Here is a 27373-nt window from a genome sequence, read left to right on the forward strand (position 1 = left end):
TGCTCTTGCTTATGGCCAGTGGTAACGTGCATTGGAACTGCCATGATGGTGGCTTGAACCTGACTGGCATCACGTTTTGATTTAAAGCTTTCGTGACTGCAGTAATTCATATTCTTAGCTCTTTCGGTAAAGTCACGTTTGTGTTATGGTTGAAACGTCGTGAGAATTTTTATTGTTTCATATATATTTTATTATTTTATTGTTTCCCTTCAACGTGACTTTACCGAAAGAGCTAAGGATATGGCATCACGTTGTTCCAAAGGTTTACATTTCTGTATGTTGGGGATCCCACGCTGCTGCAATGACCACAGCATTTATGAGCATGGCATTAATCAATTTCTTATATTGCTGGTGAATCTGCTTTGGGGCTTATGTCTGCAACTCTTTCACAGCAGCTGACTCGCTCTCAGACTTTCCATTTACCTGATTGGTCTGCTAAATAAGCGTGGACACCATGGACGTAGTCACGTGTCTGTGCCACTTAAAAGCACGGCTACAGATTGGAAACGCTCCAGTGTACTTTCTAATCCCTCTGGCGCATGCCACTGCTCAGGCTGCAAGGTCAAGCTGACTTTGGCTTTACAGAGTCTCACCGGGATCTTTGAGGACAACCGATATTGGCTCTCTCTGCTGCAGTATCCTATCAGTTATAAGGAAGGAGCCCCCGTTATCTGACCTCGCCTTGGACAAGCAGACGTTCAGGTTCTCCTATTTGCTGCTGCTTTGCTCCGATGAATGACCTGCAACTGAAATGCTCCACCAGTGTTCTTGCAACTCCTCGGCATGCTATATGGCGCTGCTAGCCACCGCGCAATGAACTAAAGCCCTTCCATGTTTTAGCAGGTGCCCACAATACTTGCCTCAATTGTCGCGAACCAGAGCTAAACATTTGCATACCTCCGTTACACATTCTGTGTTCATTCGCCGCTGTCATTTCCTTTTTTTTCACCAAGGTCTCCTCTGCCGGTCATTTTTGTGCATCGGTTTAAAAAGGTTGACTGTTTCCTACCCGCATTAACAAATACAATCAATAAATCAATCCATCACAAGGTCGCAACGCGCACTGCAGTGTGTCTTTCCGCTGGGTATTTCATTGAGAGATTTACGTATTTGAGATCTCGGTCTCCCCTTTGAATGCAAGGGCGGGTGACATACATCATGGTAAGATTCGGCAGGCCATGCTTCTCTCCACATCGTCCGTTCATGGAGCTTTGTTGATAGATTTTAGGATTTATATTGCTGCCTGCTTTGCGTTGTTGCTGTACGTTTTCCCCTGAGCAGCTCTCAACGGTTTCTGTAAAGAAAGGTTGTAGGCTGAGTCTGACAGCTTGACCATCTCGTGAAAAATATCCACCACGGGATGAGGAACAAGTTCAGCCCCTGTACCACGAGCACCATCGATTTGTGTTGTTTTCCGATGCGCATGATGGGAACCGTCAATATTTATTGACAGGCGTCAACACCTGATGACGACCGTTTGTGTTATGGTCGAAATCGTCGTGAGAATTTTTATTGTTTTATATATTTTTTTTATCATTTTATTGTTTCCCTTCAACGTGACTTTACCGAAAGAACTAAGAATATGAATAGGCGTCAACATTTAGTATTACCGAAATGCATTCACAATTCTTATTCATAAATGCGTTCATATTCACATGAATTCCAATGTATTATTCACAATTGCCGACTATAATCACCCAGAAATGTCTGTCCGTCCCGAGTGTGACGTCACTTCACATGAGGCCCATCCCCCGCGTGACGTCACTCCACATGAGGCCCCCCCCTCATTAATATTCATGAGTGAGTGGATTTTTACACTCACGCAGAGGAAGGTCGAGCTGAATTAAAAAAAATTATGATGCAAAGTCGCTTCGAACATGACGTTTCTTTACAGAGAGTGGCAGTAAAAAATAAATGTACGCAGCACAGTGCTACATCCGTGCGTGACGTCACTGCAAAAGAGCCCCCCCCCCCCTTCATTAATATTCATGCCTTCGTGGAAATTTACACGAACGCACAAGAAGGTTGTGCACTTCACATGATGCACCCCTCCCCTCATTAATAATCATGATCGGGTGACGTCACTCCGCATGCCGCACCCCTCCCCAATAACCATGAGGGGTGACGTCACTCCCCCACCCGCACCCCTCCCCAATAACCATTAGCGGGTGACGTCACTCCACATGCCGCACCCCTCCCCAATAACCATTAGCGGGTGACGTCACTCCACATGCCGCACCCCTCCCCAATAACCATTAGCGGGTGACGTCACTCCACATGGGGCAACCGCACCTCATTAATAATCATGAGCTGAACCATTTTTCTATTGAATATTTCAGATTTACTGCAATATACACCCGTCCTTAGACGGGCAAAAAAAGCTAGTATATCTTCTGGGTTCTTTCGGTAAAGTCACGTAGAATGGAGATATAATAATAATAATAATATTTTTTATTATTGAATTGAATTTTTTTTATTTTATCTCCATTCTACGTGACTTTACCGAAAGGAACCCAGAAGATGAATCCCTGCAGTCACGAAAGCTTTAAATCGAACAAAAAAGCTAGTATATGCATTCAACTCATTGACTCACGTCACTCTGCGGTGCTCTCACACGGTGTTAACTCCCTGAGCCACGTTACTACCTCTGGCCTGAGAGATTGACGCATCACACACAAAAACACGCCATGCCACTGCAGCCGTGCAAGCCTCTCAGATCTTCAGATAAATGTTCCAGCGGTCGTCGAGTACCCTTCATCTCGAGATGATCTAAGATCAGAAGCGTCTCAACGTCGCCGACTGAGTCTGGCGGAATGGGCGGTGGGTAGCGTTGGGGGGTAGTGGTGGCTGTGGGGGGGGGTGGGGGGAGAATGGCAGGATATTTTAATTACGATTAATAGCAAAAAATATTCATAACAGATGGCAGATTCACTTGCATAGTGTACGACGCAGCAGTACTTCGTCAAATGAAAGAGATCAAAGCATTTTTCGCGTGACTCTGCGTACGATGAGAGGTATCATAATTCATGTGCAGGCCCTTTGTCGATAGGCAACTGCTGGTTGAAGGTCTCGTTGCGCCACGCCGAGTGGGTGATCTGGTGGGAGCAGCTGGCGAGGCAAGGCATCCACGACTGGTTTACAGAGCAACTTGGCATTGGCGTTAACCACAGTCGATGGTCAAACTCAAGTCACCGCTTCCTGCGTTTGCTGCTCCACCACTGAACACGAGGTGAAACTACGCAGCAGCACCCGGGTCGCTGGAATCAAGTGGACCACCGCAGCGGTGGTCCACTTTCTGCCCCGCCTCCTCCCCCCTTCTCTCCCCCCCACCCCCCACTGCCGAGGCCTACTATATAACCTCGTGCCACGGCAGATCTCTCGCCTACTTCAGCAGTTTTTTTCTCTTGCCGTGGTTGTCCCACCTGATGGCGATTGCTTGTGTTGCGATCGAAACGTCGTGATCTATTATTATTCTACCCACGTGACTTTACCGAAATGACCAAAGGGTATGGATTCCTGCAGTCACGAAAGCTTCGAATCAAGAATGAGGTGAAACTAATAATTGAAGATTCACTCACCCAATGAATAAACATTGTGTCATGTACAGTGCTTGAAGTTAGTATTAACACGTGGCATGGATTTTATAATCATTCTTTGGCACAGATCGTTTGGTCCTCACCCAGATCAAGGAGAACGCTGGCGAAGAGAGTGGAGCAATGCAGACTTCTCGAATAAATGCTGTACCTCATTCGAGACCCAAACATCGCAACCTCCTGGCTTTGACATTCCTTCCTCCTCCTCCTCCTCCTCGAAGATAGAGCTGTAACCATCGGCCTCATCAGAACATCAACGGGCCGATGCCACATCTCCTTCATGAATTGAAAAGCAAAGACACAACAGAGCGACTGTGACCATGCAACCCAAACTATGGACCACATAGTAAACCACTGTAGTCTGTGTGACTTCATTTCAGGAGAAATAGCAACACACCAACTCTCTCTCCTGAAGCACTCTGATTGTGGCTAGCAGGCCTCGAAATTGCCATTTAGCTCCTGAACATATTGCTGCCATACGCAAGAATGTCATATTTTACTTTCCACAAAATTATCTTTCAAGCATAAAAAAACAGTCGCAAATGGCGTTTAAAATTCCAATCAAACATCAGATGCCCAAACGGGTTAAGATGTTTACCAAATTAAGTCCTAATTCACCGGCAAAGGGAGAGATGAAGACATGGGGATTAACAGTACCGCTCGCCCGCCACGTCTGCGCGAAGCGGGAATGCTAATTATTGCCACTGAATGTTACAGCCACACAATGCTTTCACGAACGCAAACAGAATGAGAATCGGGACATATATATTTGTTGCTTTCCACATATACTGGAGGAGGAATCCGATGAGCTATAAAGCTGTTTTATCACAGATGTCCAATCGGGGCGGTTAGGAACGTTGCAACAACAAACAGTACACAAACATGATCGTAGTGCAAAGTACAAGAAAGATAAACAAAGCACCCAAACACATAGAAATACTATACAACTAAACCATCCCCATCCTACCAGGCAAAGCCCACTGAGGTATTCACTTATTTTTCTGACACTCAATCAGACATTCCGCTTGTACCCCTTATCCAATTGCCAAATTTTAACCTCCCATATTTTATAAATGATATTCTCAAGGCTCCTGACGCCGTTAGTATTTAAATGTTATACCGCATTTAATTCCCCCACTGTGAACGCACACATGCACTGACATGTGCCATTAGCATGCGGTGCTCACAGAAGGCAAATCGCGGAATGTGAGAAGATGTAAACATCTGAAGAGTGTGGAGAGAAGCATGCAGCGGTGTACGCTTGGGATTACACCGAAAGATAGAGAGTGAAACACATCGAATTCGGGAACAAAAACAAACGAGAAACACCACGTGGATTTATATTCTTAGTTTTTTCGGTAAAGTCACGTTGAAGAGAAACAACAAAATAATAAAATATATATAAAACAATAAAAAAAATTCTCACGACGTTTCGACCATAACTCAAACGGTCATCTTCAGGTGTGTGAATCCACGTGGATTTGTTGAGGAGTATAAGTACCAGTATTTCCTCGTTATTTACGAACTTGCTATCCACGATTTTGGCTATCCGCGGATCGCATCTGGAACTCTACCCGACCTCGTCGACATAGAGAAAGAAAAATAAATGAGAAAAAGTGATGAGATAAAGGTAAATTCATTTATAAACTATTATTAAACACTTTAATATGCATTGTATTTCCTTTATCTTTATTATAACCAATGTATTCGTGGTATTATGATTTTCACGTATTTAATAGCCTATTTATGTATTTATTTAAGGTAATTCATTCAAAAGATGTTTTCGTAGGCCAATATCATTATCTGCTAAATGTGCTATTTAAGAGCATATCGAGAAGATATTCCTCGCGAATAACAAGGGCATATTGTAGGTTTGGTCAGGATGCATCGCTGGAACGGATGATGACAAGACTGGGAATGGAATGGCAGCCAAAGGATGGAACAGAGATGGGGCGATGAGATCACCTCGCACAGGAGTGAATTTAACAATTGGCATTGAACCACCATGAGGAATTGCAATGACATAGGTAGGCCCTCATCCAGCAGTGGAATGTTTTTTTTTTTTACCGTGTTCTTCACAATCACAGCAAGAGCAGACTGTGAAGAGAATGCACAGCCATACTATTGCAGACAATGACAATCATAGTATTTTGGACGAGGCTTTGGCGAAGCCTTGAAGTTGTAATTTGAGTAAAGTTTTCTGTATCCATAGAGATAGAGTTTGGCATTATCATGGTTACCAGCTGTGCTCCACAGCAGGACAGACAACATGCACATTAAAATGGGGTATGGAGTGTAACAATTATAACAATTCATCAACATATGTGTAGTGAGCGACTTCCGACACACGTCTAGTAGAAGGCTTCTTACTTATTAAGAGCACATGGGGCAATACGCTTCGTAACGCGGCGACACCCAGGCTGTTCTAAACACGCAGCCCGTCTCCGTCCCGCGCCAGGCTGGCTGGTCGACGAGCGTAGCGGCGGCGACGGAGCTGGTCTTGGCAGAAGAACAGCCACGTGGTCCAAGACGAAGACATGACGACGGCAGCGACGCAACCAGGACCCAGACCCCACACTAACAGCCCCGAAGCTCTGGTTCGGTGCTCCTTATATCTGCCTGGCGTGGCCAAGCTCCACCTCTGGCCACGCCCCCTTTCTAGAACCTACTAGACCCTTCGGGATGGTTCCCGGAGCTTCTCGACTGACACCGCCCTTGACCTTTACCCCAGACACGCCCCTTCACAATAAGGCATTGAGCAATGCAGCTATAACTGTAATTACCCTTACAGGCCGGCAGGTGTCACCCTGTCATTACACATGTATCCAACCACGTGTGTAAGGATTGATGTGTATTTTTCTATTTCGTGCAAATGTAAAGCAAATTAAATGCTAAAATAATAATTACCATTAGGTAACGTCATATGCTAATGAAAAAATTGTTCATCAAGGCACATTTTTGTAAAATCTAATTCACAGTGTGAAGTGAAATCTCAACTCTTATATCCACTCTGTCTCACTGGCCTATCTGTTCATGTGCTCTTAAGAAGGGCCATCTCCCGAAACGTTGCCTATTATATATTTTTCCTATTAAGGCCACAGTGCTATTGACGAATGTGTCGAGTCTAGTGTAATATGTAGGTCCACTGAGAAAACATACTTGTGGGGAAAATGAGAAGGAACACAAATGAGATATTAGAAGGGAAACAAAAATAGGATGAACATTTTTTGTGCAAAATCACGCCCCCTGAATCGCAAACAAAAAACAATTATGTTAATTTGCTACAAAGCACATATGGCGAATGGTGAATCACTACGCGTTTAGACGTGTCCATTGCTTGTCAGTCTGTGTCTCTTGCAACTCATCTCCAATCTACACGTTGCTCTCGAAATGTGCTCCATATTTATTCCAGAGCACAATGCAAAAAAAAAACTTTCCCTTCAGCTGGAAGCCTTTGAGATGAGCGGGAGGGGATCGACCGACTGTAAGCAAAGAATCCGTGACGGGGACACATCCTGGACCTGGGAAGAGGCTGCCGACCATTCCTGTCCCTTGCTCACCTCCTGCTCTCAACGTGCATCGAGAGGCCGACTTCGAGGGGGATCGGACTTGAAAGGAGTCTTCCTATGGTGTTGCTAATCCCACCCCCCCCCCCCCCCCCCAGAGTTGGCTGTATATGAAAGTGTTTGTTAATCTGGCGGTTTTTTTCCCTCTATTTTTGCTATTCGCGTAAAGGTCAAGGAGATGTTGACAGACGGTCTTTACTGCTGCGATTGAGAAAACCTGTGACGTTCAGGTAGGAGGCAGAGACTATTAATCTAACTTTCTAAACTCGTTTTTCTTTTACCAGGTAAGGCACACTGAGCTATATACAGTAGCTCTTTTACCCGAAGCGACCTGGCCACAAACGATAGCTCAACGAAGTGGCTTATGTGGACATTGATAGCAGCCAAACACTCTAAACGCATGTTTCCAATGTAGAGCAAAGAAACCGGAGGACACGGAGAAAAATCCACACGACCACGGGGAGAGAGACACGCAAACCCCAAAATACATAGGATCGAACCCACGACCTCCTGCATACCTGGCAAGGGAGTTAACGTCTCGCCTGCACGGTGCAAGAGATTGTTGCAAATAGGATAAGTGGCCTTTCGGCTGATGAACTGAGACGTCAGCTTCATCTTCTTCTTTGGCAATGAAAGAACCAGACGTCTGATTATTATTATTCATCATTGTAAGCTACGACCACTTGTTTCCCTTGACGGACGAAAGTATTAAACGACTAAAATATACACTCTGCTCTCTGCTCCATTTGTGTCGTTACTGGTCTGCGAACATCGGTTTCATTTTACCTTAGTTTCAATCACCACTTGCCTTACGCAGCTGCATTCACATACTGTGCTTTGTGACGCCTTCGAAATTATCGTAAGAAACAATACTAAAGAGGTGACTGGTCGGCACAGGCGTTGGAGCATTGAGCCAACACTGCTGGAGATCTTGGCTTCGAATCTGGGAAGCCGCCCGTGAATAAACCGGGTTCACGAATGACGTTAGTTTGTTGGACTCAGTCCTACCACCAATGATTTCACAAATAACCGTCTTATCAATATGAAAATTTAGGTTTTCACTCAATTTGGCTGCATTGTCATTGCTGAGAATTGAAATATTGACGTGACTGTCATGTGACAAATACACCTCCATGCAAACGTTATTGGAAAGCGTGCCCCGCTCTTGTGCAGATATGCTAAAAAGAAAATCCAATGAAGGGTGTTCGTGGTGTTTTGTGAAAATCTCTTGGTGTAGCTCTTCTCAGATTCGCAGGGTCGCACCGCTCTGCAAGATTTGTAGAATGACATGACGTCATGTTATAAAACCAGAAATGACGTTTATGGGACAAGGCCAGAAGCAGCGACAGTACTTACAAGTACAACATATCAAAAAAACACAATGGGTAATTTAAAATACCATTCAATACTGCAACGATTCCTGAGTGGAGTGATGCCCTGTTGCCAGCCTTGTTATTGTCGTTCAAAAAGAAAAGTGTGCAGTCAGACCGGCCTGTCTTCAGCTCACGCATACTTTAGTTTGAGTTTGGTATGAAATGTCAGTGGGGCATTGTTCTCTCGTAATAACGGCTTTAGTGAAAGGGTAGCCAAGCATGTATCTGATATGCCAGTGTGTGGCCCAATCTGTCAGGAAGCAGTGAATCCCACTGATAGAGTAATTGACACTTTTTTTTTAAAGCAGTTGGTGAACACTGCTTCAGCTTAATCTCCAAAACAGATGCAATCACATTTTAATCTTCTTTCATTCAATTGCCTCTCAGTTTGCCTATGTATTTCAAATGCACATATACTAAATGATTAGGTCAACGTAAAAACACCTCCTTTATATAAATCTATACAATACGATATTGATTTACATAGCTTCCAAATGCAAACCGAATCGCAAAAACGCTGCACAGAAATAGTGGCTACGTTTACATAGTTTGGACAAGCAGTCAGTCATAGACAGAGTACAAAAGGAAGGTCTTAGACGTGAACAGTGACAGAAAATCGATAGCATGGATGGATGGGGTAACGGAGTTCCAAATGTGTGGGGAACAATAAAATGGAGAAGAATGAGCAACATGCTACCATTAAATGTTACATAGTTCCAACGGAGTTCCAAATGTGTGGGCAAGAGCAGAGTGGAAGAGACTGAGCAATCTGCTACCATTGAATGTATGCATCTGCAAACATTTAATGCTCACCATTCGATCCACAGTGTACTCCAGCGACGTGTCTATATGGCCTTCCAAAAATACATAAAGAAGACACACCCCTTCGTCCCATCGTCTCCGCTATCAATTCCCCCACCTACAAACTAGCTCGTTTTCTGTCTGATATCCTGCGACCTTTCACTGGAAAAACCACCTCTGTGGTACTAAACTCTACTCACCTGGTATCGACAATCAAGGAATTTTCCCTGTCCCCAGATGACCTGTTTGTCAGTTTTGATGTGGTTTCCTTATTCACCAAAGTTCCGGTACCTGACACCATCGCAATCATTGAAGACTTGGTTCATCAAGGACTGCATACTGATGTACCCCCCCCCTGGTGAGACACTGCTTAACCAACACATACCAAGAAGATCAACACATACTTCGCCTGGAATGGAACTTTCTACAAACAAATTGAGGGCACCCCAATGGGCTCCCCCCTATCTCCGGTTGTAGCCAACGTGTTCACGGAAAAATTTGAAACTGACGCCATCCAGACTGCCACTCTACGCCCCACCTTATGGAAGAGGTACGTGGATGACACTTTTGTCATCTGGCTACATGGCCGACCTGCTATAGACCAATCCTCGACCACATTAATTCCACACACCCAGCCATCATATTTACCATGGAGGTCGAAAAAGATGGCAAGTTACCCTTTTTGGATGTCTTAATTAAAAGGAGACCTGATGGTTCAATGAGCCACGCTATCTACAGGAAAGCTACCCATACGGATGCTTACTTAAAACCGGATTCCCACCACCATCCATTCCAGAAGAACTCTCTCATCAAGACTCTATACCATAGAGCCCAATGCATTTCCGACCAGGAACACATTGCCAGTGAACTCAAGCACGTACACCAAGCTCTCAAGGCTAATGGTTACTCCGACTACACAGTCCGCAAAGCCATCACTCCAGCCACGAAGAAGGATCCTCTTGAGGAGCCATTCAAAACCATCACCTTACTCTACATTGCGGAGGTCACAAAAAAGATCTCCAAAATCCTGAATAAACACAAGATCCAGGTCCGATTCAACACAGTACATAAAATCCGTGATCTGGTTCCGTCTGTAAAAGATGTGGTCCCAGACATACAGTACTCGGGCGTTTACAAACTAAGTTGCCTCTGTGGTAGCAGCTACATTGGAGAAACCAAATGACATATCTCGGACCGCATCCGTGAACATAAAGCAGACTTGAAACACGGTAGGACGAACTCCTCAGCCGTGGCAGATCACTGTTATAATTCAGTGGGCTCACATGACATTGACTTCCAAGACGGAGGTTCTCTGCAAGCCATCCAGCAACCATGAGAGATTTGTTCATGAGGCCATCCACATATACAAACACAGAGACAATTTCAACTGAGAATATGGATTCTGGCTTAGTAACTATTGGAAATATGTTATGAACCATTTCGGTTCTTAATTGATTGTATTTTACGGTGACCTTCAGACCGAAGTCTATTCGCTGGCACTGCCTCTTTATACCTTTCACACGACGGTCAATGGTATAGTTTATAGCATGTGGTATAATAATAAATAGTATAACATCGTCATGTTTAACACAATTCATATGGCAATGTATAGTATCGTAATTGTATAGTGAATATACATCAGTGTAGCATATAGTGGGGTTGATAAAAATAATACAGTGTAAAGTTACAAGTCTAATAATTTATAGTCCAAAGTATAGGGCGGTGTATAGTAACGCATTGTATAATTCAAAGGTGGAATTTTTTTGTCTATGGATATGATATTATACCATGTAGTTTAAATTGGAAGGTATAATAGTATATTGTATAGTAGTCCAGTTTATAGCATAGCTATTAACGCAATACAGGACAGAGCAGCGCACCTATCCTATTCCTTTTTCTTTCCTTTTTTCTTTGTACTCGCCGCCACCCTCCTCCGTGGTGCTGGGTAACATGCTAATTCACATGTTAATTCCGCCCACAAAGCTTAAAAAGACGCGGTCCAGGCTTGGCAATGTTCACTCAAGCGCTGTGTTCTGGATAGTCCTGTTTATTCACCTGAAGAAGGCTACTTGTTTTGTGGCCGAAACGTCGTGAGAATCTTATTTTATTATGTTTTATTTTTTATTATTTTATTTCCATTCTACGTGACTTTACCGAAAGAACCAAGAAGATGACACCGTGATAACTTATTTGTTACTCAAAAACTTCTGTCAAAGGCTGGTCTAAAAAGTTCCCCAATAAATGGGCCGGAGTTTTCAGAATATTCAAGCCGTTAAAATAGGGCTCTACATTACTATGAATAATTATTATTAAGACAAATCTACGTCCATAATAGAGGTTGTTGCTTGGTTAGATCGTAAATGTATGTACGCAATGTAACCCAAAAACACCTCTTATTGATAATTTTGGTCGCGAAAGCCTACGTGTCAAACTGACAAATCTACGTATTTTATTAGGCAAATATCAATAAAATACCATTCATAATAGAGGTTTTTCTTGGGGTTAGATCGCTTAAATATATAAATGTGTCCATAAAACCCGCCACCACTCGACACAGCCAACTAGTAAGGGTTGTCACGTAAACAGAACGTGGCCAATTCGTCACTAGTACAGCACACCGGTGTGTTGGAGAGCCAAGCCACAACATTTACAAACTGAATACCATTGTTCGGGGTCTTAGGGCGGGGGGCAATTTCCCCAATCGCCCCACCTCCCCACCCCTCCGCCCTAGATCCACCACACAATTCTGTGAAGGGACTACCCAGTCAATATGAAACGTTGACCCAACGTTCGTTTGTTGGGTCAACGAACGTTGGCCTAAGACTAACGTTGGTGCAACGTGAACCAACGTTGGACTAACGTTGCATATTTACTGGGCTATAGCTATATTCTTGGACCTTTCGGTAAAGTCACGTAGATAGGTTCAAAGAAAATAACAAAAAATAACAAAGAAACTATGACAAGCAATTGTCATCTCGAGAAAAAAAATAGCGGGAAAGCTGCTGAGGATACAAACAAAATTGAGCTTGCTCTATTTTGTTTGTATTCATAGGTTGTAGACACTGCTTATATATTTTTGTTTACGTGGCATGGTTTTGAAGAGTTGCCACTCCAGTGAACTTAAATGGTAGTCTCCGTGCAAGTAAAGGCGACGTTTACAACTTTTTGTTTGGTTTATGTTGTTGTTGTTGTTTTTATGTTTTCAGAGCTTGTGTGAATATATGTGTGTGTGTGTAAGAGAAATACACCCATGGCCCTTACCAGCACGGTGAATTACAGTCAAACACCCTCCACGTCCAATATAGTGTAGTCAGGCATCCATCCAGCAGTGGATTGACAACAGGCTATAAAATATAATAATTAATAATATTTACACAGATGGTGTGCATGACAGTGTGCTGAGAGTAAAGCAGTTACACTGGATAGATGATTTGTTTGCATTGCAATGAGTTTAGTTTGAAGGTGGAATTACTATTCACTCCAAGCCCATGGAGCCAACCTCCTTCCCATGAGTTGCCAATTTGCATTGTATTTCGACACTCTCAAATATATACATGCTCAATTATTATACATCACGTATATGCATTCAATCTTTTTTGCTATTCAATAAATATTAACGTAAATCATATATGTGTCAAGATCAAATATTCCAGGCACTGCCGCAGTGTAAGGTGTGACATCCCAAGTATATACATAACCTTGCTCATCTCTCTACCCTTTCCCCACTCAAGAAGGGCCATGGCCCAGAACATTCGCTTGTTATCCATAATAGAGGGGGTGGGGGTTTGGTTAGATCGCGTAAATATATAAACGTGTCATTAAACCCGCGACCACCTGACACAGCCAATTAGTAAGGTTTGTCACGTACACAAAAATGCCAATTCGTTTCTAGTACAGCACACCGGTGTGTTGGAGAGTAACCCCACAACATTTACAATTCGAGTACGACGTTTCGCCAGTAATTGCAACTAGCATCACCAGGCGACAGACAGATTTGTGGAGCAGTAACGAATCTGCATGTTCTGTTTACGTGACAAACCTTACTAATTGGCTGTGTCGGATGGTAGCGAGTTTAATGACACATTTATATTTACGCGATTGAACCCAAAAAAACCCCTCTATTGTGGATGACACGTCTGTTCACTTTTTATATTAACGTGCGCTTGTGTACCACATCAAATGCCGACGATGTTATTTCACCGTACTATGCCCGAAGCATTGTGTAATGTTATTAAAGACTTCACACCCCCCCCCCACCTACTCATTAATAATCATGAGCGGGTGACGTCACTCCACATGCCACACCCCTCCCCAATAACCATTAGCGGGTGACGTCACTCCACATGGGACAACCCCCCCCCACCCTCATTAATAATCATGAGCTGAACAAGTTTTCTATTGAATAGGCAAAAAACGCTTGTGACTACTATAATGAGCCAAGAATTTCTGTCTGTGTGTCCCGCTCGTGACGTCACTCCACATGCCACTCCCCCTCCGTAATTAATATTCATGAGCGGGTGGATTTTTACACTCATGCAGAAGGTCGAGCGGAAATAACAATTTTTCGCAAAGTTGCTTTAAGTTTGACGTTTCTTTATTGAAAGTGAATCTAATAAATAATTCTACGCAGCAACAAAGTGGATTTGGTGTTTTGATTTAAAGCTTTCGTGACTGCAGTAATTCATATTCTTAGCTCTTTCGGTAAAGTCACGTTGAAGGGAAACAATAAAATAATAAAATATATATAAAACAATAAAAATTCTCACGACGTTTCGAGCATAACACAAACGGCCGTTGGTTTTTTCACACCTGATGACGACCGTTTGTGTTATGGTCGAAACGTCGTGAGAATTTTTATTGTTTTATATATATTTTATTATTTTGTTGTTTCCCTTCAACGTGACTTTACCGAAAGAGCTAAGCATATGGATTTGGTGTCTTTATTTCTTCAGCACTTGAGACAAAAGCTGTCTAATTTATGCTTCTACATGACGGTCAAATAGACATTTCTCGTTTTTTTTTCAGATATTGTATCGATAATTTATTTCAACCCCAGCGACCAAAAGTAGAAGAGAATAAAGTATCAGAGCAGTGAATTTGAACAAATTGAAGGTCAGTTATATACAGTGCTACAGTGACATGAAGTGGGGTGTTTTATGACATCGTCTCGTGCCACATTCACTGCCCATTAATACAGTGCTACAGTGAAATGCAGTGTAGTGTTTGGTGACGTACTTTCGTGCAAGATTCACTGCCATCAAAATTTACACAAGATACCATTATTACTCTGCTCCGTGTTTTTTGTAAATATTTCAGCGTCCGTCCTAGGACGAGCAAAGTTAGCTAGTAAATAACTAAGAGCAGTCCACCAAAGTGTCCATGACGAACGCGAGGATTAAACATTCGTCTTGTTACATTGGCTCAACGCTTAATTGCAACAACAAAAAATATCACAAACCATGATTTTTGTTTTTTTAGTCCGCATTTTCATTCGGTCAGACGTTGTGGCTTACGGAAAACAACAACAACAACAACAAAAGTTAATATTTCAGCATACGCAAGCCTGACCGGCAGTATGTGTACCTAATTGCCGCATACATCATTACACGATGCCAATAAAAGTCGCGCCGCGTGAATGCTGAATCTTTGATTAAAGGTTTTGCACTTACCATGCATTTATAATGACAAAACCTGCAGAACATTTTAACATTCGTTTTTTTTTCTCATGCCGTAGCGCAACGGAGAGCGTAACTGCTGTGAACCTTTTTAATGAGGACAATGGTTGTCTCAGGCTCTTGACATTTTAAAAATAATAATGTCAATTATATACACTGTATATGCTGATGATTATGTATACAGCAGTTATGCAAGCACAATGAACAGACACAACAATTGATATTCTTAATTGTATATTTATTATATTAAAAATAACAATTGTGCATTCTTAAATAAATGTTTGTAAGCTATCGTGATGAGTCAATAAATATCGAAGTCTGTGCTCTCGAGGTGTCTGTCTCAAAACTAAAAAAAAAACAATTAATAAAATTCGCATGAAATAACAGGTTCATTAATAACGATAACAACAACAACACATTTTTGTAGCATTTTATTTGCCTTTTTCAGGAAATGTGGTTTACAGAGAGTGTTTTAAATATTCTTCGAAAGTATGATCTTCCGTCTCACTAAATGACATATAACATGTGTTTATTGTGTGTGTTTTCCTTCTCCCCGCCTCCCATCACCCAGATTTATCTCAATTGCACTATCAGTATCACATCATGAAACGAAGAATCTATTCGGATCGCTTGCAGAGCAGTGCATCCCTCCATGGAAGAGAGTGGTCTGAGGAGGTAGATATCCCAGAGCTACTTTGAAAATTCCTTCGATTGACTTCTGGCCTACACACAGTAGAGGAAGCAATTTACCAGCCACCCAGCTGTATAGAAATGCTAATAGCATGACATTCAAGCAGATACTTTTTTTTTCATTCGCAGAGTTGGAATTTTAGCCAAAATAAGCGCAAACCTATTTTAATGCTGGGCTGAGACCAATGACTCGCTACACTTGACATCCCAATTTATTCCCCGGGCTGCTAAAACTCAGATATCAAACCGATGATCATCAGCAATGCTGGCTCAGTGCTCAGACCTCTGAGTCATCTGGCCACCTCTGCGGGTAATTATTGTTCTATAACCTATGACTACATTATGTAGAAGTTAACTTATAAATACATTATACTGTACATAACGCATAGTATAGGCGTACATGTTATACATCGCATACTGAATTCATAGGTTACCAGTTCGATTTCCCGGCGCAGGGGTTGAAACAATCAACAAATAATATTTTTTTATCCCTGTCTTTATGTCCACCCGGGAGTGCAAATAGGTTCACCACAGTTAGTCGATCGGCAGGTCGTGCGTGGTAGGGTCAAGTGTGGGTCACTCTCACCACTTCCAAGACATCTGGCCAGTGTGTGGAAGCGTGACCCTCTGGAAATGGGGTTTCTCTGGGCCCTTTCGCTCGAAGCGGCATCAGTAAGCAATTGCGGGGCTGCACCTTTATCTTAAAATTTACTGCATGCTGTGTCTAAGTTACGGATTTTAGACACACAATGCATTGAATGTGCTGCATTGACATGCACTGCATTTTCATACAATTTGCAGTGTGCTCGATGCTGTTTTTATTCACGCGTTTTTTTTAAATACTCCAAAACATTTGCATTGAGATATTGTTAAAGCAATTAAGTATGCATGGACTTTAAAAATCGTCACTTTGGTGTGAAACTGCATGACATAAAACGTTGCAGAACTGCTGCAATTTGAAAAAGCCAAATCTATGCAAATTAAAGGAAATTTCTGGGCGCCCGCTATCTTACATGTGAAGAACAAAATATCCTCGGGGAAAATGGATTTTAAATGTTGTTTACCGATAAGGAGGAATGTGTCAATCATAATTATCAGGATCTCCCAGCCCTGCAATATCACAATGCTACATTCTGTTTACTCTGTACATGTATTTGGACTATTTTTGCATCGGTTAGTGTATTCATTCATTTATAGAGATTGGCGTATGTAAGTAAATACAAAAAAAACATTTCCATGGCTGTAATGTTATTGTTATTTGTAAATGAGTGGATTGTTTGAATGCTATGTTGGGACATGGAACATTCTTTATAATGAAATGTTTACAAACAATAACAATCTCAGCTTAATTCTCAAAAAGAATGTTATTTTAAATCTACCACAAAATTACAGAATAGGAACCTACCCCACCATCACACCAAATTACTGCATGAAGATAAAAAGTCCATGTTAATCCTGTCAACGGTGTCTCAGCGAGATGTATTTTACATTATTACCGAGGATTTGGGCCATTCCAGTCTTTGCCTCTTGAATTAAATGCCGTATATTTTCTACGTCGAATATGTCTAGGGGATTTGGATAAGGGGGTTATTAAAAATCTTGCCCGTTAAAATATTTGCCAAATTTAAATTCCAATGTTTAAACTCGATGGCAGCACATCCTATGGATATGATTGTGCCCTGCTCCCCTTCCCCGTCAAAGGTCAAACAAAGATCATCTGTCATACTGAGGCCTAACTTGACTTGAAAACAAAACATCACTTTATATTATTCAGTTTCGAAGAGTTGGAAATACTGCAGCGTTGGCCATTGTAAATCTTCCCTCGATATGACGTACATAAAAATCTGATCCGTATAATATAACATCCTGCCGGACATCTGTGAAAGAAGAACTTCATAGCTCATCAAATTCCTCCACTCCATATACAATTCAGATTCTGATGAAGATTTGAAATGTGTAAGATCGATCATTATTATTATTGTTAATATAATAACCACAACAGAAAGATCTACTGAAATACATTGTTGAGCTTGTGTTTATATGCTAATTGCAGTGCATAACATTTAACCGTGCACCCATCCAAACATACACTACAATAAAATATAAACATATCGATTTCCGTCGAACAAAACCTCTAATCCCATTTGCTTGGAAGGATGCATGATTAAAATAATTACTGAAGCTTTTTGTTCATGCGAACGTTAAGCTACTCTTGAAGTATTACCAGGTGTTAGATCACTCCCATAAGTAAAACACGCACAGACGGATTGGCCTAACATCCCTACTCGGTAACCCTCTGACAACGAGTCCCAGCGATACTTTTTTGGGTAAATAATGAGAATGATTGCTCTTATTTGCATTAATTTAAGTCAGTGGATTTGTGCAACAATGGTTAGCGAACGTTGCTTTGCACCCGGCCAGCCGAGTTTAACTCCCCCCCGCCCCCGCGCGAACGGCTAACATCAGTGGCGAGTGACATCTGAGCCGGTCCTGGCCCGCTCTTCCCCAAAACCCACGCTGACCACTGTGGTGAAGTGTGGTCTGATAAGACGTTCATTCAATAGTAGATTGACAAAAAGGGCAGGGCATTAAATGCAGTTAATTTATTGGCTGAAAGCATCTCATCCGTGTTTTGTGGATTGTGCAGCGTTGTGAGTTTCAGTTTGCATGAATGACGCTGCTTAAAAACAAGTATTATAATAATGCAATAACATGGTTGTCTCGATCTCTTTGATGCTGTAAATGCTCAAACAGAATACCATCTAACGATGCCTGTTGGGGTGCTTTGCAAGGCAACGGTAAGAATATAGTTGATTTTAGAAATGTCATTCAGCAAATGTGATTGGCTTTGTACGGTTGTGATTATGGCAAGAGTAAGACAATAGCAAATAAAATTAATTATTGCGATTCAGTTTAAGAACTAATTCTTTCTGCAATTTTGTACCATTTAGTTCATATTGTTTCCAAATTGTTTCATTCAGAGAGCTGGATTTGTTCCCTTAGCTTAAATACAACATTCGCGAATAATTTGAATACAATTTGCATATGAAAAAACCCCCCAATATATTCTTACACATGCAGTTTTAATGCATGTATCTTGAACCTTCAGAATCGAGGTATATGTATTTATCGACGCATTATGAAAACCCTAGTTTTAAGTTTTAACGTTAATACTGCATTGCCTAATTTAATACCCAGGCCTCATGCCGAAGAAAAATATAATAATACATTAAATTTTATATCGCGTCATTCATGCCATGGTCCTTCCCGCACATTCCGATTAGCATGGTTGACTACATATGGTGCGAAAGAAGTTCAAAATACATACATTCAATTGCATCTCACAACACTGTACAATAATTTATATATATCGTGCCCAATCCTATTCATAACAATTAACAGTTTACAAAAGCAATCAGAAAATAAAAATGTATAAACAAATCGAGAAACGGCATTAAAGCAAAAAGCATAAACAACAAAAGTTATCACAACAGAGCAACCAGTCTACGAAGTGGCATCCCAGACACGTGCATGTGAAGATCAGTGAGATCTCTCATCGAGTTATACAGGCTACAGGCGAGCCGGGTTGTGTAAACAACTGCAACACGCTCGTTCACAGCCAGACACATTGAGATATGTTCTACAAAACCCCAATATAGAAATCCAGTGTCACTGCCTGCTCACCACTCCCTACCTCATTCATGCGTTTAAAGCGGATCACTGGAGCTTAAAATGTGAGCACCTTCCAGCTCAATGAATAATGCAATATTTGGAGCTTTGGCTCATCAGGGCTGTAAATAATGTATAAGAGCCAGAATGGGAATGCTCCAACTGGAACCGTACCAAATCTTGAATAAGTAAGCACCACGGACGGCAGCCTGCACTCTGCTATTACGTTTGCTTCTCGACTGTGGTTGCCTGCATAGACTGTCAGGGCAGGGGCTGTTCGTCAATTAGTGAGTACCTGTGAAGGCTGGAACAGTGCTTGAGAGGGTAGTGTGGCCATTACTGTACCTGGCTGCCTTTGTCTCACCCAGCGCTGATGTTTACATATCACACCAGATACTTAGTAAAGGTTGCGTCTACGTAGTAGTGGCCCATGAACGGTTTGGACAATCGTCACTGATGTTAGCCATGGCCGAGACTCCAATTCACATTGGAAAGTTTGTAGAGCGGTGCGCTGTCCGCTATGCCACTACCCCACCCACAATCACACAATTCAACTTCTTTGGTTCTTTCGGTAAAGTCACGTAGAATGAGAATAAAATAATAAATTAATAAAATAAAATAACACAATACAATTCTCACGACGTTTCGGCCACAACACAAGTGGCCTTCATCAGGTGAAGGGACGAGATTGTCTGGATGAAGGCCACTTGTGTTGTGGCCGAAACGTCGTGAGAATTAAATTGTCATTTTATTTGATTATTTTATTATTTTATTCTCATTCTATGTGACTTTACCGAAAGAACCAAAGAAGATGAATCCTTGCAGTCACGGAAGCTTTAAATTGCCATTAAACTCTTAAGAGACAGATGTATCACTGTACCAGACTAGGTTTACATATGTTGACTGGCCGAGGTTCAACAGCAGGAGATTACGGAAGAGAGCTGAGTGACTGCCAGATGCAAAACCAGTCTTCCCTGCAGTGTTCATGTGCGAGTGTGCATCTCTTCCTGATGCCAGAAAACATCTGCAAATGATTATATTTAAATGTCAGAGATATAAAACAACCATTTGGAGGCAGTGTTGGAGCAGTGACGATGATACTCTTTGGCTCTTTCGGTAAAGTCACGTATAAATAAATAAAATTAAATTATAGAATACTTTAATTTCTTTATACGTGACTTTACCGAAAGAACCAAAAACTAATTCCTGCAGTCACGAAAGCTTCGAATCAAGTTTGATGATGATGATAATATATTTGCGCGATGAGTCTAGCAACCTGAGTTTAATTCCCGGCCAAGGAAAACATCAATGGTGAATGATATTTGGCCCAGAATTTGGGTTTCCCCAACCTTCACCAACCCACACTAAGCAGCATGGTCAAGCATTGTCAAACATTCCTCTTGACCAATATGGCGTGGAGAGGCCTTCATTCATCATTGCATTAACAAAGGGTTGTAAATCACTTTTTTATTATAAACATCAACAAACATGGACACAGATCATGGGTGTTGTGTTAATGGACAGTTGTTTGACTCACATGCAGAATAAACAATTTCTCTAAGAGTTCAGTGCTGCTCACTTTGCTTGCCTCACAAAGAAACTGATAATCTCAATGACTCATTAAATTTCATAGCTCCCTTGGATGTTTCTGGTATATTTAGCGTGACCGAAATGAACACAAACACGCATCCTCATATGTACCACCCGTGTTATGGCATGCACATTTATTTGGAATGAATTTCGCCACTTTCAATCAGAATCGGGAGCCTGCCAAATGCTGTCCGTGTCAATCTGTGCTTCAATGGACGGGTAGCCAACTGTCCTGGGTTTCTCAGGAATCGTGTGTTTGTACTATTTTTTGAGGTAGCTGTCCTGATAAATCACGAACGCATGCCCATAAGATTGTACAGTTTCCCCACTTCCAATATTGTGAGAGATAATTCTTCCCATGATAAATCCCGGTGTTTTTGCACCTCAGGAATTGGCAATCCTATTAATTACTTTGCTGCAATCGTAATATGTTCTCATAAGCACAATTACATTACGTTATAATGCCACTCTGCTTAATACTGCAAGTGAATACAACTTCGAATATAACAATATTTATCCATTATAGAGGTTTTTTGGTTAGATCACGTGACTATAAATGTGTCGTTAAAACCACCACCACCCGACACAGCCAATTAGTAAGGTTTGTCACGTAAACAAAACATACCAATTCGTTACTAGTACAGCACATAGGTGTGTTGTTGCAATTATAGCAATATTTATTATTTCATATACAGTAGTGTAGATGTAAGAATGGTAAAGAACAATGACTTATTTACCCCGTAAAGCCATAGAGTGCAAATACTTTTTTTCAGGGTCCTGCTACATTGTGATGTTTGGCCAACACCAATGCCATCGTGGTTCTTTTACCGATGGGAGGAACCTGGAGAACCAAACAGGGAACCCATGCAGAACAGGGGTACAGCACACCGGTGTGCTGGAGAGCCTAGTCACAACATTTACAATCTGAATACAATCTGAGTCGTACTAGTGACGGATTGGCATGTTCTGTTTACGTGACAACCCTTACTAGTTGGCTGTGTCGGGTGGTGGCGGGTTTAACGACACATTTACATATTTACGCAATATATCCCAAAACAACCTCTATTGTGGATGATATTGGTCGCGAAAGCCTACGTATTAAACTGAATCAGCCCGTTTAACAATAAGAAAACAAGACCGGCACGCAAACCGGCGCGCTACATTTCTCCAGTTCGCCCACTTCATTCAAGTGTGACCTGAAACCTGCATCGAATGCCCACAGTGCACTGTCCATTCGAGATGCGTTTAGCGGTGTTTTTTTATTTCTTGAACGGCTATTTACATTTACACCCATAGAATGCCACGGTATTATGTTGGGCCTTACGGTTTTGGGTACTGCTACTGAAAGCTAAAAACACTGAGAGAATTATAGTCATATAACATGCCAGTATAGCAATCTCGTTAATATTGATGGTAAGACGTATAGCATATATGTTAATTAGAAATGTGGGCAGACACTCAAGCATGCTGTTACTGCGCGATGTCACTGTCTCTGCCATGGGGCATGAGCAGGTGCATACTCATGAATATTAATGACCTTGGGTAACATTTGGCATGTTGGGTTTATATCACACCACCCCGACCCCGACATGCTCCCCTACTAAAATTAGAAGCTGTTTTTTTATTTTACCAGGTAAAGCCCACTGAGCTACATAGCTTTGTTTCAGTAGCGACCCGGAAACAAATGATAGCTCAACGAAGTGGCTTATCGTGTGGAAATGTACAGCGGCCAAATACTCCAAACGCGCGTTTCTATATGTGGAGGGAAAAAAACTGGAGGAGAAAAAATCCACACGACCATGGCGAGAACATGCAAACTCCAAACATACAAGTGTAGTGACATCGGGGATGTCACTGTATGGTGCCGGCCCAGAAGGGCCGTGCCGTTCGATATTCCTACATCGTGGACAGCACCGTGTGGGTGGCTGTGTGTAACACCAGCCCTAGCGTGGACAGCACCGTGTGGGTGGCTGTGTGTAACACCAGCCCTAGCGTGGACAGCACCGTGTGGGTGGCTGTGTGTAACACCAGCCCTAGCGTGGACAGCACCGTGTGGGTGGCTGTGTGTAACACAAGCCCTAGCCGGGCTTGGTGAGCACTGGGATAGTACGGGCACCACGCACAGCGTGTGGTGGGGGTTCCCACGAGGGGGAGTGGGTGAGTGTTAGCCCAGCGGCAGGGTTGCCCCGGGCCATGGCACTGTGGTTGACCCCGTAGTCACGTGATCCGGAGTGTCCACACAGGGGGCCCCAGGTGGGGGGGGCTAGTGGGTGATCACGTGTCCGGGGAGAGCTCTTGAGAAGGATCGAGAGGGAACGAGAATGCTCGAGAAGGTGGGCGGAGCCGAGGGCGGAGCAGCCCCGACCGTAGGGGGATATAAGGCGGGTCCCTGAGAGGGACCGGGGTCGCCGCATTCTACAAGCGGGAAGCTCTACATCTACAAGCGGGAAGCTCTACGTCTCAAGCTGGAAGCTCTTCATCTTACGAGGCAACCACGTGGTCGGAGACCCGTGTGAGGGTCCGACCCTTCGTAGCAGTAACTTCTTTGTATAGCATAGATAGCTGGGTGGTCACCACCCTAGGTTGTATCGGGTAAAGGGGCCGTTACTCCTTTGTGTTACAGTGTTACAATAAATGTATTGCCTCTAAAAGTAACAACATCTGCGACTCAGTTGGACTCACTACAACTGGTGTCGGAAGTGGCCAACACGCGAGTTATTTAGCTAGCTGTAGATTATGTTTACACGCCGCAGACCAAGTTCTTGGGCGTCGGGTGGCGAGGACAAGGACCTCGTGCAGCCTACAGTTTAGGAGGATGCGGGGGAGACGCTGCCAGGGGAGCAGGGTGCCATCCAGACGCTCGACGCTTCGCCGTCGGCGGTGCCGACCCTCCTGAATGCGCATGAGCATCTCGCGGAGCTCCTCCACGGAGTGACTTCGCTCCTTGTGGAGTTTAGCTTCGCGGGTTCGCCGGTGACAGAGGGAAAGGTGATACCGCTCGTGGATGGCGACTCTGCCACCATTTCACGGCGGGCACGGAGCGCACAGGCCGCCAATATTGAAGACGCTCCGTCAGCGCCGAGGGACAGCCCGGCTCTCCGATGTCGGCATTTCCTTTCTGGAAGACTTCATGGCTACCAGTGGAGACTGGGTGGCCTTCAAGCGGCGGTTCCTCACAAACACCGGCTTGGCGGGGTGGTCGGAGGAGGCGCTGCGGGCGCTACCTGCCGCCCTTGACGACGACGTCCTTGCAACATTTCTTGCCGTCCCGCCGCCGGAGAAATCCACTCTTACGCAGGCCTTCGACCAGCTGGTGTCTATTTATGAGCCTCCGGCGGACGCGCACCACAAAGCCGCCAAGTGCGTCCGAGCCCAGCAACTTTTACATCGGTACAGGGCGTTGGTGACTTGTGCCGTGTCCCACACGGAGCCGGGGCCACCGCATGGAGCGGGGCCCCTTACGGAAGGCGCGTCGACTCGGAGTGGTGGCGACCGGGTTGACGGTGACACGTGGCAGACGGACGAGCGGGGGCGGTCGAGGTCGTCGTCTCGTTCCAGAGGCGGCCGTGCTACCTGCTACCAGTGCGGCCTGCCGGGTCACGTGACTTTGGGCTGCCGCATTCCACGTCGGCACCTTCCAGCATCACCGCCATCCTGCACTTCTCTACACCCTGAGGCGAGTCGCGGCGCACGCCACACTGGCCTCACCTCACCTATCTAGGCAATTTGGTTCGCGGCCCGATTGCGCGTCGGTACGGAAAAGTCCCGCGCGTAATCACGAGGTGCGTCAGCTCTGACCAGATCAGTGGTCGGAGCTGGCCCATCGAGTGGTGGCTGCAACCGCGGGTTCATCTATGGTGATTGGGTCTATCGAGGGTGTGGAATTAAGGATACTGGTCGACACGGGTGCGTCGGCAATTATCATTTCGGTCCTGACTTTTTAACATTCTGCCCCCTAAGTGTCGGGTTCCCGACCGTGTCGATGCACCGTGTGTCGCTGCTGACGGCAGCTTATCGGGTATCGTCGGTCAGATAACAGCTGAGGTACGCATCACTGACGTTAGCTTGTCGGGACACATTTTTGTCTCCACGTCCCTGACTGGTCCATGTTTAGTTGGAACCGATTTCCTTGGTAGGATGCTATTGGAAATCTGCATTGACCGCGGCTGTTTGGAATTGCCATCCGGACGCCGTGTGGCATTTTTGCCTTCCCCTACCCGGTTGTGTGCGGCTAACGCTACGGTATAGGTGTCCGCGTGCCGAACGGGGTAAATCCCGCCCGGCGTGCGAGCACGAGGGCGGGGATCGCGATTGAACCCACGATTTCCTGCACAGCAGGTGAGGTAGTTAAAACCTCGACACCGCCACTCCCCCACTGTAAAACGGTACCGTACTCTCCAGATTATGAGACCTTCTGGAAAGTAAGACGCACCACAAACTTCTGCTCAGTATACATAAAGTTATACAAATCTGGTCGTACACAAATACCCCATCCAGATTAGAAATCAGCGCCCACAACTTTTGCTTTAAAATACAGGGAAATTGGGTTTCTCGTAATAAAAAATATACGGAAATGCGAGCAAGTCACAGATCACCTTCAACATAACTATTGACCACCGTAATCATTGTTTGGTGAAACTGTCCTTTAGGTGTCTTAACTAGTGTATAGGTGTACTCAAGTGTACTATTTTAAACAAACAACAATTATTATCAATGTATGTCTTCTATAGTGCTGAAAATAAGTGCTCACATGATTTAGTTTGAGACCAATATAGCCATGGTATGTTTCTGCACGACATGCTCTGAATATGTGGGGGCTAATGCCCCCCTCCCCACTCCCCATTAGGTGGGGGCCGATCTCCCCCTCCCCACTCCCCGCGAGCGGGTGGGTGTGCGACGTCTGCCCCCTCCACCCGCACTCGCGCGTCCTAACCGCGCGGATTACGTAATATTGTTTGACTCGCCGCTCGTGTGGGGTTTAATTAATAATTTCCACTAAGTCGTTGTGTCAACAAGGCGAACGCTCCCGCGCAGTCCGGATATTAATAAATTAATCGGCGCTCGCGCGCGCCCCCACCCACCCACCCACGTGTGTCTCACCGTTAACACTGCGGTGCACACACAGACACACGTGACACTCACGTGTGTCTCACTGTTAACACCGCGGTGCACGCACAGACACACGTGACACTCGCGCGTGTCTCACAGCTAACACTGCGGTACACGCACAGACACTAGTGACACTAGAGCGTGTGTCTCACCGTTAACACCGCGGTGCACACACAGACACTAGTGACACTCACGTGTGTCTCACCGTTAACACCGCGGTGCAGACACAGACACACGTGACACTCGCGTGTGTCTCACCGTTAACACTGCGGTGCACGCACAGACACACGTGACACTCACGTGTGTCTCACCGTTAACACTGTGATGCACGCACAGACACTAGTGACACTCACATGTGTCTCACCGTTAACACTGCGGTGCAGACACAGACACTAGTGACACTCACGTGTGTCTCACCGTTAACACTGCGGTGCACACACAGACACTAGTGACACTCGCGCGTGTCTCACAGCTAACACTGTGGTGCGCGCATAGACACACGTGGGCGATGGGAAACCGTCGGTATTTTAATATGCGTGCGCATCACACCCACACTGATTTATAGTCACCCACACACCGTCGTACGCCGATCGCTGTCCCACCGCTCTTCACACGCACACACATGCACCACGCGTCACAACGTCAGTCTGTGCTAAGATTTATTTACCGGAGCGAATAGGGGACCCCTGTTTATGGCCCCCTCCATCCAGCACCCTTCGGACAGCGCCTAACCTCCTATCACCTGGCCGTCGCAGAGTGCGTCTATCCTCCACTGAATTGCCCCACCCTCCGTACTTACTCACCTTTCCAGCTGCACGATGGGGGTTGGGGAAGATGCCCGCCTCGGAGACTTTGCCTGGGCAATCGTTTTCAGCTGCACCCTGCAGGCGTCCCACGGACGCTGAGGGCGGCTGGTATTCTCTCCCACTCCAGAAGAACTCTGATTCAATCCACTCCTCCGGCCCCCTTATGTCCCCAAAGCCCCCTAACCCCCGGGTCATATGACGTCATCCTGCGCATCCAATCGAATCCTCTTTTTTCGGCCGTTTTGAGCGCTCTGGCCGTTGGGGGGGGGGGGGGGGGTCGCGTCATCCCGCCCCCTTCCCATTGTCTCTGTACCTGCGTTCCTCGCCGTTGACTCACCGATAATCCCCTTGCTTCCTCCAACTTAAATCAACTCTTATCTGCCTAGGGGCTTTTACCTCCCACCCCACTGTTTACACTGCCGCTGGGTGCTGGCCTTGAGGTCCCACCCCCACCCCCCCCCCCGTGTTGTGTATGCTTCATCGCGGCCGGCCTGTAAAGCT

The 27373-nt window shown here is 44.4% G+C and overlaps 1 long non-coding RNA gene across 1 annotated transcript; it reads right to left on the bottom strand.

Annotated features, from left to right (window-relative positions):
- Positions 1-2485: 2485 nt before the first annotated feature.
- Positions 2486-27057, bottom strand: LOC142917199 (uncharacterized). The gene is made up of 3 exons (XR_012936908.1): positions 26870-27057; positions 3680-3869; positions 2486-2847 (listed from the first exon to the last, which is right to left on the bottom strand). It is a non-coding gene; the product is annotated as an uncharacterized LOC142917199 (long non-coding RNA).
- Positions 27058-27373: the final 316 nt, after the last annotated feature.

This window comes from Petromyzon marinus, chromosome 5, assembly GCF_048934315.1.
Source record: "Petromyzon marinus isolate PM22_M1 ecotype Great Lakes invasive population chromosome 5, UKy_Petmar_22M1.pri1.0, whole genome shotgun sequence".
Taxonomy (NCBI): Eukaryota; Metazoa; Chordata; class Hyperoartia; order Petromyzontiformes; family Petromyzontidae; genus Petromyzon; species Petromyzon marinus.